The sequence below is a fragment of the Olea europaea genome, chromosome 1, assembly GCF_002742605.1.
Source record: "Olea europaea var. sylvestris chromosome 1, O_europaea_v1, whole genome shotgun sequence".
In the NCBI taxonomy this organism is placed as follows: Eukaryota; Viridiplantae; Streptophyta; class Magnoliopsida; order Lamiales; family Oleaceae; genus Olea; species Olea europaea.
The window spans coordinates 21054083-21066029 of record NC_036237.1 but is presented as its reverse complement, the minus strand read 5'-3'; positions in this window follow the sequence as shown (position 1 = coordinate 21066029).

Below are 11947 nucleotides of genomic sequence, written 5' to 3'. Positions count from 1 at the left end.
GAAATGAAAATAAAAAAATTAGAAAAGTAGAAATAAAACATATGAATCAAGATATAGAAGATTTTAACATACAGATTAAAGAATTATTAGATTTAAAAGTAATAAGACCATCTAGTAGTCGACACATATTAGCAGCATTTATGGTTAGAAATTATAGTGAAATAAAAAGAAGAAAAGCAAGAATAGTTATAAACTATAAAAAATTAAACGACAATACTTTAGAAGATGGAAATAAGATACCAAATAAAGATATGTTAATAAATAAAATACAAAATAGCAAGATATTTGATTATAAATTTAGATTTTGGCAAATAAAAATGGCAAAAAATTGTATTCTTTGGACAACTTTTACTACTTCATTAGGACAATTTGAATGGTTAGTCATACATTTTGGATTAAAAAATGCACCTTCTATTTTCCAAAAAAAAAAAAAAAAAGGATAGTATAGTCAATTCTGTTCCATTTGTTTGTGTATATATGGATGATATTTTAGTACATAATAAAGACTGTAAAGAACATATGAAACATTTATAAATAACTCTAAATAAGTTTATAGAAAATGGTTTAATTATTAAAAAAAGAAGAAGAAGAAGATAGAAATAAATAAACAAAAAATTGAAATTTTAGGAATAATTTTAGGAGAATGAAAGATTCAGTTACAGCCGCATATAATACATACAATTTTACAATTTTGAAACAAAATTGAAGAAACCAATAAATTACAAGCCTTTTAGGAATATTAAATTATGTTAGACATTTTATTAATGATTTAGGAAGGAAATTAGGACCATTAGTAAATTGTCCAGTAAAGGACAAAAATAGTTAAAAAGATAAAAGTGGAAGTTAAAAATTTATCACCATTAGAATTACTATTAGATAGTGAAAATATAAAATAGAAAAAACAGATGTATGTGAATTAGGATGTGAAGGAATTTTATATTACAAACCAAATAAATATAGTAATAAAAAGGAAGAAAAAATTTGTAGATATGCTAGCAAAAAATACAAGATAAAAGGAAAATATTTAACTAGTTTAGATTTTGAAATAATGGCCATTATACATAGTATGAAAAGCTTTAAATTATTTTTAAACACTGAATTTACAATTACGACAGATTCTGAAACTATAGTAAAATTTATCAAACAGACAAATTTTGATAAGATAAGATAAGACATAAAATATGGTTGAAATTATATGAGATATTAAACATCTATAAAATTAATATAGAATATATTGACAGAAAAAAATATAATATTTTAGCAGATAATTTAAGTAGGCAGGTTATTAATTTTCTAACTCATTATCTTTATGATATAGATGGATCAAAGGATGTTAAACGTTGGGAATGTCATTCTAAGAGTGACCCCTCAAGGATCTAATCTTCGATTTAGAGGAAATAATTTAGAAATACTATCAAAAAGGGAGCGTTGTTTACTGGATAATCTTTGGATGGCACGTGACTCTAAACAAAAATTAGATAGCATTAGTGCTTTACCTAACTATTTTAGACAGATTCATAATCAAGTAGAAAACAAAAATTTTGGTTTCTTCACAATAATTAAAGGTAGAAAGTCTGGTATATATAATTATTTACCAGAAGTACTACAACAAGTAGAAAGATTTCCTGACCCTCTTTTCAAAGGATTTTGTAAGCTTGAAGAAACTTTAAATTTTTGCAGAGAAATGATAGGAATTAATTTTCATATATCCGAAAGAGTTAGACAAGCCATGCAAACCCCCTCTCAAGCTTCATCATCATCTTCATCAATACAACTTTGTGATAGTTGTGAAATTATGACCAAAGTTGCTAGAAATTTAAATCTTAGAAAGCATTCATTTAAAGAAAGGCTACAACTCCTAGAAGATCAAATTTCTTCGTCTTAACAAACTATTAGTAAATATCAAAATGAGATTCTTCAATTGCATGATAATTTAGAAAGACTTAGTTCTAGAGATATACTTGAAAACCCCATTTCTAAAGACATCGCTTCTACAAATAGAAATTATTTTGATGAAATAGAAAGACTTATGGAACTAACAAATTCTATAGCTACAAGACAAGAAAAGACTTTATACCAATTAAAACAGAAAATTTGTGATTGCGCCAGTTTGACGTTCTATAAAGAATTTCGTTATTTTGCTCAAATTTTAAGTTACTATCATAATGAAACATAGATATGTCGTTAGACATGATTCCAAATACAATTCAGCCTAAAATTCAGTCTTTCTTAGACAGAATTATCCAATATTTTCCTTTGATTATACAATCTTTGAAGAAGAAGATTTTTTTTTTTAACCCAGCTTTACAATTTGGTATGATAGATAGTATATACATATTAAATTGATTTTTCCCATTAGAACTTAATCAGATTCTTGATCAGATAAAAGACCATTTCTTAATAATTCAATTTATTTTCATACCCCCTCGTGTAAATAATGGTATTGTAATTCCAGCTTATCATCATATTTTAATTTATAAAGGAACCAAAATATTTAGACTCTCTTCGAGGACAAATATTAAAACAAAAAAATTAGACAAATTGATTATGAAAGAAGAATATCAGAAACTGTAGCCATGATGGAAGTTCAAAATAATGATTTCAAATTAGTAGCACAATGAAACAACGGAGTTATTTTTTGCTAAGAGCATCTTGGCATGAGAATTAAAGCAGAAAAATTCAACTACCAAATGTTGAACAAAATGATTTATATCTGATGGCATTTCAAGAGACTAATGAAGAATTTACAGAAACCCAATCCGATAAAGAAGAGGAAGAATACATATCTGATGGCAACAATAATGAGATGGATCCAGAACTAGAAGAAGCCATAGCAGAAATGACGGACAGATAAGATTAATAATTGAAAAAGACAAAATAGAAAAACAGAGAAATAATTATTAAGGCAAGGAAATAAAAAAGAAGAGGCATAAAGATAAAGCTTCTTGAACAAATTTCAAAAGTTGATTCTCAGATTTTAAGCAAAGTCAAGCATGAAGATAAAGTTGTCAGAAACATCTTTTCAAATAATTTATTCTTTAATTACTCACATGGAGAATTGTACATTATTTATTTTTTCTTTGATTTTAGATCGCACACCTGTAAAGTTTACATAGTATTTTTCAATTATTAATAGCACACTTACAACACCAACAGAATAGACGTTATGTACCAGCGTCTATAAATATTCACACCTCTCACGAAAGAAAACACACCGAAAAAAGCCAAAGCACACTATCACACTTGTACTCAAATATCTCACCATCTTTGTAAATTCAAAAACCTCGGAATTAAAGTAAGTTCTTTTCATATATTCTCTTATTTATGATTTTCGTTTACTTTAGTTATTTTCGGGCAAGGCCTAAAAGGGGAAACACCAAGTAAGTAATTAATTTATTCACAAATAATATTTTATTTTTGTTTCAAAAATAGAATTCTAACGCTCTTAACCTCTTTATTCTGGGTTCCATGACCAAAAGATAAAGTAATCATCTGAGTTAAGTTGGCTAATTTGTGTCCCAATAGTGGGAGTTTGTTGAAGTCTTTTTAAATATGGTGAAAATTTTTTTGGCTACAGTTTTGAGCCTTCTTTAAAAGGTCAAGAAAAAAACTAAAAGAGAGTTAAAAAAAAAAAAAGTCTGAAGAAATTAATTTGATGTACGTTAAAAGTACTCAAAGGCCATTACAAACTTATCGTTTTAAAGTTCTAATATTTTATGCATTTAGATTACACTACCTTACTTACTTGTTCATTAGAAAGTTTTAATGAATAAATCAATACTTGTTTAGAAAATAGAGAAATAGGAAGATTAGTCGTAGTAAGAAGTCATATTTTATTCGCTCTAGATAGAAATAAAGGTGACTCCTCTTTACAGATCAATGAGCAAATCACTAAGCTATCTATCTCTTAGTATCGGAGTTTCTTGATAAAAAAAAAAATCCTAAAAATTGTAAAGAAACACAACAAACAAAAATTATAAGAGAAAATAATAAAAGAAATTTCAGTAAAACTAGTTAGACATTTTTAGCAATTAAACTTTAGTAGCGAAGATAATATAAATTGGTGTAAAATTTTCAAACGTATTAAAAATCTTTTGAAAGACCTTGTCTTCAAAAATTAATTGCTAGTAGACTTTCTTAAAATTGGTAACGTGTAGAAAGATTTTTTTGAAATTGGTATTGATAGGAAGAAAAAGTCTAGTAAATATTTATTGTTAGGAAAGAAAAAGTCTACTAAATATTTATTGATAGGAAACATTTGGTATTCAAAACATGTATAAATTACAATGACTTTTGGTGTAGAATTTTTTTTTAAAACTTTTCAAACATATTAAATTTTTGAAAGACTTTTTCTTTCTTCGACAAAGACCTTTTGCAGTAAGATTTTTTTTTTTTTTTAACAAATACTACAAGACTTTTTCTTGCAAAGAATTTATTACAAAAACTTTCAAAACGTGTTTAAATTGGTAGTTTTCTCAGGACGTTTCTTTTCTTACTTGTCATTTTCTTACGAGACTTTCTTTTTCTTAGTTGTCATTTTACTACAAAGTCTTTTTAATTTTCAAAGTCTTGCTCCCGAATTGTTTTGCTACAAAGTCCTTTTATTTTTCAAAGTCTCCCTCTCGAATTGGTATAAATTAAAAAGACTTTGTAGTAAAATGACAACTAAGAAAAAGAAAGTCTCGTAAGAAAAAAAAAGTCTTTAGAAAAACTACCAATTTAAACACGTTTTGAAAATTTTTATAATAAATTCTTTGCAAGAAAAAGTCCTATAGTATTTGTAAAAAAAAAAAATCTTGCAGTAAAATGTCTTTGTCAAAGAAAGAAAAAGTCTTTCAGAAATTTTAATACGTTTGAAAAGTAAAAAAAAAAAAAAAACTACACCAAAAGTCTTGGTAATTTATACACGTTTTGAATACCAAATGATTCCGATCAATAAATATTTAGTAGACCTTTTCTTTCCTAGCAATAAATACTTCCTATACTTTTTCTTCCTATCAATACCAATTTCAAAAAAATCTTTCTACGCGTTACCAATTTTAAGAAAGTCAACTAGCAATTAATTTTTGAAGACAAGGTCTTTCAAAAGATTTTTAATACTTTTGAAAATCTTACACCAATTTATATTATTTTTGCTACTAAAGTTGAATTGCTAAAAATATCTAACTAGTTCTACTGGAATTTTTATTTTTATTTTCTCTTATAATTTTTGCTTCTTGTTGTCTTTCTTTACAATCTTTAGGATCTTTTATCTAGAAATTTCGACACTGAGAGATAGATAACTCTATGATTTGCTTCTTGATATTTAAAGAGGAGTCACCTCTATTTCTATCTAGAGCGAATAAAATATGGCTTCCTACAACGACTAATCTTCCTATTTCTCTATTTTCTGAACAAGTATTAATATATTCGTTAAAACTTTCTTAATGGACAAGTAAGTAAGGCAGTGTAATCTAATGACATAAAATATTAGAACTTTAAAACGATATGTTTGTAATGGCCTTTGAGTACTTTAACGTACAACAAATTAATTTCTTCAAACCTTTTTTTTTTTAAACTCTCTCTTAGCTTTTTTCTTGATCTTTTAAAGAAAGTTCAAGACTGTAACCAAAAAGATTTTCATCATATTTAAAAATGTTTTAACAAACTCCCACTATTGGGACACAAATTAGCCAACTTAACTAAGATGATTACTTTATCTTTTGGTCATGGAATTCAGAATAAAGAGGCTAAGAGCGTTAGAATTATATTTTTGAAACAGAATTAAAATATTATGTTTTAATAAATTAATTGCTTACTTGGTATTTCCCGTTTTAGGCCTTGCTTGAAAAATAATTAAAGTAAACGAAAGTTATAAACAAGAGAATATATGAAAAGAACTTACTTTAATTTCGAGGTCTTTGAATTTACAAGGATGTTGGTGGAGAGATTTTTAAGTACAAATGTGATAGTGTGCTTTGTGCTTTTTTCGGTGTGTTTTCTTTCGTGAGAGGTGTGGGTATTTATAGACGCTGGTACATAAGGTCTATTCTGTTGGTATTATAAGTGTGCTATCAATAATTGAAGAATATTGTGCAAACTTTACAGATGTGCGATTTAAAATCAAAGAAAAAATAAATAATGTACAATTCTCCATGTGAGTAATTAAAGAATTTGTCTTCACGCCTGACTTTGCTTGAAATCTGAGAATCAACTTTTGAAATTTGTTCAAAAAACTTTATCTTTATGCCTTTTCTTTTTGACTTCCTTGCCTTGATAATTATTTCTCTGTCTTTCTATCGTCTTTTTCAATTATTAATCTTATCTGTCTATCACTTGTGCTTGCTTTTTCTAGTTCTGGACCCATCTCATTATCGTTTCCATCAGTTTTGTATGCTTCATCTTCTATATCTGATTGGGTTTCTATAAATTCTTCATTAGTCTCTTGAAACGCCATCAGATATAAACTCTTTTGTTCAACATTTGATACTTAAATTTTTTCTACTTTAATTCTCATGGCAATGTGCTCTTAGCAGAAAATAAATTCGTTGTTCCATTGTGCTACTAATTTGAAATCATTATTTTGAACTTCCATCTTAGCTGCGGCTTCTAATATTCTTCTTTCATAATCAATCTGTCTAATTTTTATCCTAATACTTGTCCTCGAAGAGGGTCTAAATCTTTTGACTCCTTTATAAATTAAAATATGATGATAAGCTGTAATTATAATGTCATTATTTACATGATGGGGTATGAAAATGAATTGAATCATTAATGGATGGTCTTTTAACTGATCAAGAATTGGTTTAAGTTTTGGTGGAAAAAATCGAAAAGATCTTTTTAATATGTATATAGTATCTATCATACCAAACTGTAAAGTTGGGTAAAAAATGTCTTCTTCAAAGATTGTATAATCAAAAGAAATTATTGGATAATTATGTCTAAGAAATGCTGAATTTTGGGCTGAATCGTATTTGGGATCATGTCAAAGGAAGTATCTGTGTTTCATTATGATAGTAACTTAAATTTTGAGTAAAATCTATAATTTTCTGTACAACGGAATTTTTTTATAGATCTTCTAACAATACTGATGCAATCAACAATTTTTCTGTTCTAATTTGCTTAGTCTTTTCTTGTCCTGCAGCTGTAGAATATGTTAGTTCAATAAGTCTTTCTATTATATCAGGATAATTTCTACTTGTAGAAGCAATATCTTTATAAATGGATTTTTCAAGTGTATCTCTAGAACTAAGTATGTCTAAATTATCATGCAATTGAAGATTCACATTTTGATATTTACTAATAGTTTTTTGGGACGAAGAAGTGTGATCATCAATGAGTTGTAGTCTTTCTTCTAAGAAATACTTTCTAAAATTTAAATTTCTAACAACTTTGGTCATAGTTTGACAACTATCACAAAGTTGTATTGATGAAAGTGATTATGAAGCTTGAGAGGGGGTTTGCATGGTCTATCTAATTCTTTCGGATATATGAAAATTAAATGCTATTATTTCTCTGCAAAAATTTAAAGCTTCTTCAAGCGTATAAAATTCTTTGAAAAGAGGGTTGGGAAATCTTTCTGCTTGTTGTAGTACTTTTGGCTAATAATTATATATACTAGGCTTTCCACCTTTAATTACTGCAAAGAAACTAAAATTTCTACTTTCTACTTGATTATGAATCTGTCTGAAATAGTTAGCTAGGACATTAATGCTGTCTAATTTTTGTTTAGAGTCAAGTGTCATCCAAATATTATCCAGTAGACAACGCTCCTTTTTTGGTAGTCTTTCTAAATTATTTTCTCTAAATCGAATATTAGATCCTTGAGGGGCCACTCTCAGGGTGACATTTTCAAAGTTCATTATCCTTTGATCCATCTGCATCATGAAGATAATGAGTTAAAAAATTAATAACCTACCTAGTTAAATTATCTGCTAAAATATTATTTTTTCTTTCAATATGTTCTATATTAATTTTATAACTACTTAATATCTCATATAATTTCAAGCATCTTTTATGTCTTTTTTTTTTATTTATCAAAATTTGTCTTTTTAATAAATTTTACTATAATTTCACAATATGTCCTAATTGTAAATTCAGTGTTTAACAATAATTTAAAACTTTTTATACTATGTGTGATGTCCATTATTTTATATTCCAAAACCAAATAAATATAGTGATAAAAAAAGAAGAAAAAATTTGTATATATGCTAGTGGAAAATACAAGATAAAAAGAAAATTTTATATCAACTTATATTATCTTTGCTATTAAAGTTCAATTGCTAAAAATGTCTTACTAGTTCTAGTAAAATTTCTTTTATTATTTTCCGTTATAATTTTTGCTTCTTGTTGTTTTTCTTTACAATATTTAGGATTTTTTATTAAGAAACTACGTTATTGAGAGATAGAGAACTTGTTTCTTTATGTGTGTGTGTGTGTGTGTGAGAGAGAGAGAGAGAGAGAGAGAGAGAGAGAGAGAGAGAGAGAGAGAAAAGCTGAGCCCTCTATTTTGTAACAGAAGTAGAACACAAAAACATACAGAAATGGCTGTTGTTGGACTCAAAACCTCAACATTTTTATTAAGTACATTAATGGTTGCTACATTTTTTTATTTTTAGCAACCAAAGCAATGGTGCAAGACTGTACGTCCTCTACAGTCACTAGTCAGGTTCAAAATACTGGTCTGTTCTGCAATTCGAGGGCTGTTTTGCTCTGCAATTCAAAGTTTCGATTTTCGATGTATGTGCTCTCCTCTTGTGTTGAGACTAAGAACTATTGGTTTTACTTTTCCGAGTACATTGATGGTAGAAGCAAAGACTTGCGGTATAATTACTAACATGCACATCTTATTATTTCTCCTGATATCGAACTCGGGCTGATCAATAATTTTCGTACTTCTTCTTTTATAGTGTCTATGTTATAACTTGTTGATTGAATGTCATGGTTGAATACAAGTGCTCAAACACCCATTTTTAATGGATACTTGTGAGTGTGGCTTGCTGTTGGATATTTGGTCAACGCTCTTCATCCAATTTCTACTATATGAATAAAAATAAAAAAAATAAATAAATTTGAAAGCATATTAGTGTTGTAATTGTTGTTTACTATTAGTAGGAGGATTGAATTGACTTTTTCTAATAGTTGGATGACACAATTACTATTTTCTAATAGCTGAAGGACAGATTTGCTGTTTCAGAATAGTTGGAGGACTGATATTCTGTTACTAAATAGTTGGATGACTAAATTACTATTTTCTAATAATCTGAGGACCGATTTTCAAAGCTTTAAATTTTGCTCCTCGACTTTCTTTTGTTCATCTTAAGTCCCTTCCTAATTTGCATTGAAGGTTCTTCATGTTTCAAATCTTGACACACTTGTCCCCGTCTTCCATAGTTTGTTTAGGTCATTTTCATCCAATTTTAGCTTTGTTTCTCCAATAGCCATCCAACTTTGACTTTCTCATAAAACAAACAGCATACAATAAAAATAAAGTATCAATTCAATTAAACAGACGTCCACTTTTTATTAACCGAATAGGCTTAAAATTACACTTTATTTTCCACCAAAATATGTTGCTACATTACTAAATATTATAAACTAGAAAGCGTTTATTTTATTTTTTGAGGTATATTCCCAATTCTTGATTTATTTATTATTAAAGAATTACAAATATTAATTGTATTTGGCGACGGAAGTTTGCTGGGATTTTCTCTCCTAAATTGGTCGCTACAATATTTGATATTAAAAAATAAAAATAAATATTTTAGTTTGTGACGGAATGTTTGAGCGTGATGGTGTGTGAAGTATATTTATCTCACAAATTCTTTTATTGACTTTTACATTAGCGACGGATTTATTTCGTCCAAAATCCATCACGAGTTTCTATTTTATTGGATCAACTTTTTTATATCCCATGTTGCTAATTCGATGTGACATATTAGTTTGGAAAGAGAAAACTCACTTTAAAATTTGAGAAAATTACGACTAAGCTTTTTTTTTTTTTTTTAGTTTACATTTTTCATTAGTCATATTTTTAGTTTAATCCAAAATTAGGTCATATTTATTTGTTTGCATTTATTAATAAATATATCATAATTCTCTCTCTATAGAATACATATCTTCTACCCTGTCCTTACGACTCACCCACTTACCTCAATTGCAGAAATAGCAATTCTCTTTCTATCAAATAAATTCTCTATAATACAACTCTCTCTCTCTCTCTCTACTACAGACACACTCTCCACCTCCCCAATGTCCTCATTGACATGACCACCTCTGACCCTTCCCTTGTTGAGAGATTCATGCTGCTGCCACCTCGACCACATGTTTTTGGGTTGACGCCCCTGTTTTAGGTAGAGATTGAGGCGCCTGCTTCGCCTCCCTTTCCATATTTGTTGTTTGCTGTTTTGGGCACTGCCTATTTGGATTGCTATTTTGGGTTGTGTGGTAGTGGGTTGGGTGGGTGCCTGTTTGTGATGCTGTTTTGGGTTGTGGTGATGGTACTAGTAGAAGTGGTGTTGGGACGGAATGGATCAGATGAAATGAGGTTTGGAGGTAGTAGTAGTGCTGTGGTAAGAGTGGTGATCAGACGAAATGGATTGGATGAACTGCTGTGTAGCGATTCCTCTATCTTTCTCTATTTTCACCGTTGTTCAGCCTCCTCCAATAGCGGTGCTCCAGTACTCTTCACTATTGTGTAGAGTGTTTGTGCGGTGATGTGTAGATCTTCACGGTGTGTAAAGCATTTATGCGGTGGTGTCTTCGTCTGGCGTATGTGATTTCGAGATTCTTGTTGTGGATTTGAGGTGAATTTAGTATTTATAGTTGTCAATTTAAGTTAAATGTGTTAGTGGTGGTGCATTGGAGGTTATGGTAGTGGTGAATTGTAATATTGGTCGAAGGTGTTTGTTGTGACTGTTTGTGACCAATTTTTTTGTAAATTATCACCGGTTGTGACTTGGTCACAGTTATGATTGGTCTGGTCTCAAACAGTCACACTGAATTTAAATTTGGTCACAGTTAATCACAAATAACATAGGTCAGTGAATTGATTACATACAGTTGCAAATTAGACGGCCACATATTGTCGAAGTGAAAAACAAATTTGGTAAAAAATAGTCACATAAAACACAAGTATAATTAAGAAAAATAAATCTAATCACAAATAAGATTTTGGTGATTTTTCTACGGTGGAGTATAGAGAGAGAAATTGTTTTCAATTTTTGGAGAATTTTCTATCGTCGGAGCTGAAGCAATTGTCGAAGTGGTCGTCGGAGCAGTCACCGGAGCGGTCGCTGGAGCTGATGGCCACTCCGATGGGAGAAGGGGTAGGGAGAGGATAGAGACGAGAGAGAGAGAGAGAGAAAGAGAAAGGGCTTGAATTTGAAATTTGGTGTAATTAATTATATTATATTAATATTAAAAATTTAATAGATTGATTTTATCACTTGCTTTTTGAAAATTTTTATGGAATTTGTTAGTTTTGAAATGTGTTTCTTATATGTATGATTTATGTATCGTTCCTTTCAAAATTCGCTATTGCCATGTTTACATACATTTTCTTGTCGCGTCTCAAGAAATTTGTATAAAATCTCAAGAAAAATAAACTTCATGTTAGTTCTTATTAAAACTTTGGATTTCATCTTGAAAATTCAACCATGTAATCCAAATTCTTATAACTTGACCTATATTTTCATTTTTATTCAACGTGGGATTCATACTTTAACATGCTCCAATAAGATGGTGATCTGAGTAAATCAATCTTGAAATCTGTGAACACATTTTTTTCAATTTTAATCGGATCAAATTGCTCATAGGAGTTTAATGAACTCTAATACCATACTAAAAATTGAATTTCATCTTAAAATGTCGACCTTATTAAATGGAGGAATCCAAGTCTTTACATGTTGGTCTATATTTTTATCTTTATTCGATATGAGATTTATTCATTGACAATTTTGAGTTTTGT